Source organism: Lynx rufus, unplaced genomic scaffold, assembly GCF_022079265.1.
Source record: "Lynx rufus isolate CCGP_SWC_20201006 ecotype Redwood Valley unplaced genomic scaffold, mLynRuf1.p SCAF_13, whole genome shotgun sequence".
Lineage (NCBI taxonomy): Eukaryota > Metazoa > Chordata > Mammalia > Carnivora > Felidae > Lynx > Lynx rufus.
Window position 1 is genome coordinate 48,270,919 of NW_025814827.1, and position 7,712 is coordinate 48,278,630.

Here is a 7,712-nt window from a genome sequence, read left to right on the forward strand (position 1 = left end):
TGTGTTTTAATACTTCAGAGTCCTTGTAGAAAGGAATCATATTTTATTAAAATCTTGTAAAAAGCAAATTATACCAGATAGCAAACATTTTTGATTAGGCTCCTTAGAGTTACAAGGTGAAAAGAAGTTTTTCCTGATTTATCTTCTATCATTTTAAAAATTGGAATAAAGTACACAAAATTATATTGTAATCCCTCTTCTCTCTGCCTTGCACATAATGACTGCATCGGCAACCCTCAAGTACATATTCTTTACAGCTAATGGAGCCAAGTGTCTCCCTGAAGTACCTAAGATTTATTGAGGTCTCGACCAGCCAAATTCCTTAACCTGGAGAAAATTTAGCCAATTTCAGAAGGTAGAGAGAGTGACAAGAGGAACTGCTAATAGCCAGTCTAACCAACTTCACACTATAATAAAGTATACTTTATAAAAGCAAGTCTGATCGTGTCTTTTCCCTTAAAATTTTCCCTTAAAATCTTTAGTAGGTTTTAAGAGAAAGTTAGAAGGCTGTTTTCTTGAACAGAACTTTCCTTTGTTACATTCAAAGCTGTTTTCTCTCCCTGTACCTATAAACGTGTAGAGTGCTATGTGGATAAGGGTTCCTCTCTGTTGCATGCTTGCTATAGGGGATGCAGTCTAGCCTCACTTGGCCTAGGCACATTCTTCCTGGATAATGAGAGCTCAGGAAAAATGTTTATTTTTTCTTTCTCTGCTTCTAAGTTTTCCTCCAAAAAAACACTCTGGTTCTTTGCATCTGTTCCTTTAGAGTTACTGTGACAGTGGGGAAACAGATAATAAATTAAATAGGTATTTTAAATATATAAAATATTAGATATTGTCAACTGCTAAGGAAAAGCAAATATTGAAGGAGAATAGGGATATATGCATTAGTAGAGGTCTGGATTTTAGATGCAATGACCACATAAGACCTCACAGAGGAAGTGACATTTGAGAAAAGATATGAGGTAAGTGCTATTACTCTCTGGCCTCCTCCTGTGCCCTTGTAATTAGGAATACCTCTTGCCAGAGTTTCAACCCTTTCCCCATAGACTCCATATGAGTAAATGTGGGAAAATGCTGAAAATATGAGCAAATACAGGAAAAAGCCAAACTGAGCAGAAGACTTGTGGATGAGGGCTGCTGGGTCTAGGGAAATGCAAATGACCCCTTTGAGAGAAAGGGAACATTTTTACTTCTCCATGTGTTTTATCTGCGTGCATGATTGTTGTCTCTGAATCAGGATTTTTCAAAACATGGCTCTACTCTAGGTTCAATAGATGGTCATGGGATTAGTTTAGTAGGTAATAACCAACAACGGGGAAAAAGTAGAAGAAAAATATCATTTGTTGCAGTAAGGATAGGAATTATTATTTCAAACACATGTACACACACTCAGCTAAGTGTTTGCTGAGCGATGATATAAAGTGTATTTCTTACTATGGGTCATGGATAAGAGAGTTTGAAAATTACTGTGCTAAGCCTAAGAGAACTTCTGAAATGGTGTCTCCTAAAGAGGGGTTAAGACAATGAATGAGGCAAGAAGGAAACTGTAATGGGCTCTTACCTGTGGGGAAATGAAAACATAGGGCTAAATGGAGACAATCAGGTATCCATTTACCCCTACTTGTTCAATTAGAGATTAAAAATTACATTTAACGGTTTGTATTTCTTGTTCTTTTTATTTTTGATTTCCCTCATGTGTGCATATTTGCACGTGTTCTGTTGTGTGTATTTCTGTGTATGTTTGTGCTTTATTATAGAGGCTACTGAGAAAGACCCTGAGGAGAGAAGAGTCTAGATCATTTTCAAAGGAAGTCAGGGAAGTTGGGGAGACTATGCTACCGTGTAGCTGACATGAACAGAATCCCAAGTTGGAACGGTGCTAGAAACTGTCAAATGGAGAAGGCTGAGTTTGTGGGAGCTTCTGCAAAGACAGACAGAAAGAAATAAAGTACACAGAGAGCTAGTAGAGACCATGGAAAGGTCTAAGGGCTGACCTGTAGAGAGTCTCAAATAGGTCCCCAAACCCAGGTCACATTGGCATTTTCTAAGATTCAGTCTTGGCCCTTTGTTCTCTCTACACTTCTTCCCTCATTAAATGGATCTCTTCTGATTCTTCAGTTGTTGTTTTAATGCAGACAATCCTTAAATCTATATCCATTGGTATAGTTTCTCCTGAATTCCAATCTAGTATTTTCAAATGCCTGCTGATCAGTTCGTCTTTGAATATCTCTTTTATTACCTTTTCTGGCTCCTAGCCTGAGAGCTTAAACTGCATTCACTGCTATCCATATACATCTGTAGAGCTGGCAGGTCAAGCCCACTAGGGATATCTGTGAATGAGAAAATAAAGCATATCTTTTGGTCTTTCCTAAAAACTTAAATAATGGAAAGTCACATTCTACCAGGATGGTTAAAAAATTAAGATAAAGACCTCTACAGACCAGGTGGTGAGCCACACTAACACACATCAAGAAGGGTGGCCTGCAACAGAAGAAGCCATCCAGTATACCCAGCACAGGAGAGGAAGTGGAAGGGAAACTTGAGGCTTCCTGATAGAAGAATGAAAGGCTAGATTCTTTAAATCAGTGGAGTGTATATGTATGTGGGCATGTGTTGTCTCAAAAGCACTACAAACTGGTGCACCCAGGTGGCTCAGTTGGTTGAGTGCCCAGCTTCAGCTCAGGTCATGATCTCGGTTTGTGAGTTCTAGCCCCGTGTTGGACTCTGTGCTGACAGCTCAGAGCCTGGAGCCTGCTTCGGATTCTATGTCTCCCTCTCTCTCTTCCCCTCCTTTGCTTGCAGTCGGTCTCTCTCTCTCTCTCAAAAATAAATAAACATTAAAAAATTTTCTTTTAAAAAGCACTACCAAACTATTTTTATGTATTTCCTGTGACCCTATTTTACTTACAAATTGATTTCTTTTAAAGAAATATAAACTACTCTTAGACTAATACAATCTCAAAGATGTTGAAATCTTCCTCATTTGTTAGCTTTTGTTTTTCCTATTTGAATCTACTGATGCCCTACGATTCTGAGGAAGTTACATTTATGGTATTATTATCACTTCCCATTGAATAGATCTTGGAATTACATCAAACTTAGAATCTAGAGTTCCAATCATGATTTTTTTTTTTTTTTTTTTTTTTGTAGCTGAGACCTGAAATCCAGTGATCCATGTGTATGCTCTAGGTGCCTAACTGAGTAAGTTTCCCCTCAATCTGATTGGAGATCCAATCCTGGATTATGAGGAAGGTTCAGCAAGGCCATGGGGGAAGCCCTTAAGCCAAAATCACCTGTCAGGGAGTCCCACATTTTCCAGTAACATACTTGCTTCAGGATCCCTACCAGGTTCCATGGTTAATTATGAGCAGCCCTTGGGAGACGTACCTTCAGCACAAACACATATTTGGATTTCAGACCCTGGTCAATTAGACTTGTAGTTGATCATTGAGGTATATTATCATGGCCTCTAGCCACCACTGCTTTTCTCTGCTCAATCCAGACTTATGCAATATTTTTCTTAGATGCATTTGATGAGAATGGAACCTAGAACAGAACCCTGTTCCACTAAAAATGTCATTTCAGATTATATATATATATAATATATATTATATATAATATAATTATATAATATATAATATAATAATATATAATATAATATATAATTATATATAATATATAGGTATCTATAATATATCTATATATATTATAACCCCCCCTTCCCCCCCCGCGGAGGTGGTTGACGTCTTTATTGCTCTGGAAGTGGAGGCAGGCGTTCAGGAACTTTTGGTGGTGCTGGCATGCCTCCTTTTCACCATCACAGGCTTCTGGCTGCGCAGGATGGCGCTGGTTCTGTGAATAGCAGCAATGTTCTTGTTCTTCTTGTGACGGATGCTGCTGAGAGTGGCCTGGGCATTCTTGTTGGTCTGCATGTAGGAGGTGGCAGGTTTTCGCTGGCCAGATCTCTGCGTAATGACCACAACCACCCCTTTGCAGTTGGCCGGCTGCGGGCTCCACGCCCACAGTCTTGTGGTTAATCATCCCATCGTAGAAGAACGAGTTGCGTGCCTTCAGGTTATTGGGCAAAGGGTTGTACATCTGCTTGTTGCCCTTGATCAGGAAGCTGGAGCGGTTCTGCATGACCATGCATTGCAGGTGGGCCGACATGGCGGCAGCCCCTTTCCCTACAGCAGCTAGAAACAGAAAGAGCTGTATAATGTATTTTTAATACAACCCATCGAAACCATTAGAAAATTATAATGGAATTGAGTGATTTTTTCTCTTGTTGATGAATATATCATCCAAGATTGTATCTAATTGATAATTTGCCCAAATTGGAATATGTGTCTAGAAATCACCTGCTACATAAATGGGCTAAATCTGTCAACAAAAAAACGAGGTAAGACATGCATGATTTACGTTTAGTGAACTCATGTCACTTCCTACTGAACATTTGTTTCCAATTATTAATAAACCATATTTTAATAATAATTTCTAAGATTTTCTATGGAATTAATTTCACTCTCCAGTATAGTATAGAATTCTTGGATTTTTTTTCAAGTGTTCTTTATTTTTTTAACTTCTTATATTTTTATTTAAGTATAATTAACATAGAGCATTATATTAGTGTCAGGTGCATAATATAATGATTTAACAATTCTATACATCACTCAATGTTTACCATAACTGTACCTTTTTAAAAGTGTTTATTTTTTGGTAAAGAGAGAGGGAGATGGGGAGACAGAGAGAGAGAGAGAGAGAGACAGAGAGAGAGAGAGAGAGAGACAGAGAGAGAATCCCAAGCAGGCTCAGCACTATTAGCACAGAGCCTGACACATGGCTTAATCTCACAAATCCTGAGATCATGACCTGAGCAGAAATCAATAGTCCAATGCTTAACTGACTGGGCCACCCAGGTGCCCCTGATAAGAGTACTCATAATCCCTTTCATTGCTTCACCCATCCCACCGCTCACCTCCCCCAGGCAACCACCAGTTCACTATTTTAAGTGTTTTGTTTTGTTTTTAGATTCCACACATGAGTGAAATCATATCATATTTTTCTTTCTCTGATTTCATTTAGCATTATATCCTCTAGATACATCCATGTTGCAAATGGCAAGATTTCATTCTTTTTTATGGCTCAGTCCTTGATTTTTAATTTAAAAAGAAATTATAACATTTTTCCCCTGCTCTAGTATTTTGGTTATCTCTGATTATTAACAATGCCTCAAGAAATAGTTCAATGGTATGCGACATTTTATTTGAAAGTTCCTTTTTTAACCTGGGTTATAATTCGTCTGGGACAAAAGATATGAAGTCATTTAGAAAAAGAATTGCTTTCTTACAATCTTACATTTCTTGGGTTTCAATTTCCTCTCACCAACATTATTTTTGCTATCCTTGACAGAGAAGATGGAAATAAAATAAAAGTTGAGTGGTATGGCCTTTTCTTTGTCATGTGTTATAAAAATGTTACTCTGAAGCAACATGCTCATTTTCTCTGAACATAACTTCAAAACCCTATTTTGCGTGTCTTTAGAATTTTTGGCAAGCCTCACTGCATTATGGTTATTGGCCTTTTAAAAATCATTCTTATACTTTTTAGCCATTCTTACATATTTGTTGTTGGTCACGCCCCTTTCTTCTCTCTTTTGTACATGTTCTCTTTTATAAATGAATTCAACTACCTTTTGTCCTTTTCACAATCCAGTGATTAGTGTGGCCATGAGCTGTGAATTATCATCAACTCTGTGCTCCTGGTTCTTATGGAAAATTAGGAGAGAAAGAAAGATAGAGAAAGAGAGAGAGAGAGAGAGAGAGAGAGATTTGTCATCAAAATCCATAGTGTGAATCTATTTCTGTGTATGTCTCTTCATCCTAATTTTTCTTCATTAAAAAAATCATATTCTTGGGGCGCCTGGGTGGCGCAGTCGGTTAAGCGTCCGACTTCAGCCAGGTCACGATCTTGCGGTCTGTGAGTTCGAGCCCCGCGTCGGGCTCTGGGCTGATGGCTCAGAGCCTGGAGCCTGTTTCCGATTCTGTGTCTCCCTCTCTCTCTGCCCCTCCCCCGTTCATGCTCTGTCTCTCTCTGTCCCAAAAATAAATAAACGTTGAAAAAAAATTAAAAAAAAATCATATTCTTTATAAAAATAACCTCAGTTTTCTTTTGGCATCTTAAAAACAAACACGGAGTTTTTGTGTGTTTTTTTCATATTATATGTAAGTTTTTCAATAATGCACGTTTTGATTATAGTTCTAAAATTGAATTCGATTTTGTTAATTTTCTAGTGAAATGGAATTATGATACCAAATGGCATAAGGACAATACTTTATGCTGGTAATTAAATGGAAGACTACATAGAATTCCATGTTGCTCAGGAAGATCTGGATTTAATAAAATGGAGGCCGACTGAAGAAGATTTAGATATATCAGTTATTAAGTCCCTTATATAGGTAAGAAGTCAAGGCTCAGAAACTTTAGAGACTAATTTGTCCACGAGAGTAGGGCAACCTTTAAACTCTTCAGGAATTTGTTTCCTAGAAGTCAGCAGCAGCCTTGGGAACATTTCTTAATTCTAAGCTATTTGTACAGATGTGTATTTTTGTCTTTCTATAGTTCCCAAGGTTTTAGTTTACTTATTTATGTTTCTCTAGGTATTACTACATATGTTTCTACTAGGGTTCTTCTCATTAGAAGGTACAGAGCTCTAGAGTCAGGACTGTGGGTAAGTGGATGCCACTTATGTAAGTCACATAAACTTTCCAAACATGTTTCTGGACTTGGAGGATCAAATGTATTGGTAAGAATATTAATATGTATAAAGCACTTTAAACACACATAAGCTATTTTTATTGGATTATGCAGGGAATATAAGCTCTATCTGAACCAAGTTGCTAGCATACAAAAATATTGAAGAGGATTTTTCAACTAAAAATAGGTGGAATTCACATGTATATTCACAAGGCCTGAAACTTCTATTTTCTCAGGTAGCCAAGAATCAAGTATGAGAATGAAAAGAATAACAAGGTGGGGATGATTAAATAATAGACCTGCTAATTAGAATAATTGATAGCTATAGAAAATGATTAATCCTATATTTAAAAAACTATAAAAGGTAGTTTTCTTTTTAAATTTTCTTTCTTTCTTTCTTTCTTTCTTTCTTTCTTTCTTTCTTTCTTTCTTTTGAAAGAAATTTCTTTCTTTCTTTCTTTCTCCTACCTTGATATTTGTCAACAGTAGTAGGTTGCTTAGTGTAGAGAAAATGCCAACAAATGCCCACTGGGGATCATACAGAAAGGACAAAAGGTATTTTATTTACATTACGACCCAAATCGCATAAGAATCTAAAGCACCAGAGATGAATACACTGCACATGAAATGGCTGCACCTGTTATTAATTTCATTTTAACAAAATAGTAGTCATTCAGTTATGTCCAGTTGTCAAATAGCACTTTTAGCATACCATTCTTTGGTCCAGAAGTTAAAGTAATGTATTGCATGTAAATTGTGGAACTAAGTCAAAATGATTATTTAATACCTACTGAACACACTTAATATAATATGTAGTGCTATTTACAGGATCATAAAAATGACTTATCTACAGTTCAACAAAATTTCATATGAGACAACACACCCTTCTGCATTATGGATAGACAAAAACTAAAACCCCAAACACATTAAATCTACTTAGATTTTTTAAAGCTCAT

The 7,712-nt window shown here is 36.9% G+C and overlaps 1 pseudogene; it reads right to left on the reverse strand.

Annotated features, from left to right (window-relative positions):
* Window positions 1-3,779: 3,779 nt before the first annotated feature.
* LOC124508210 (60S ribosomal protein L28-like) lies at window positions 3,780-4,191 on the reverse strand (annotated as a pseudogene).
* Window positions 4,192-7,712: the final 3,521 nt, after the last annotated feature.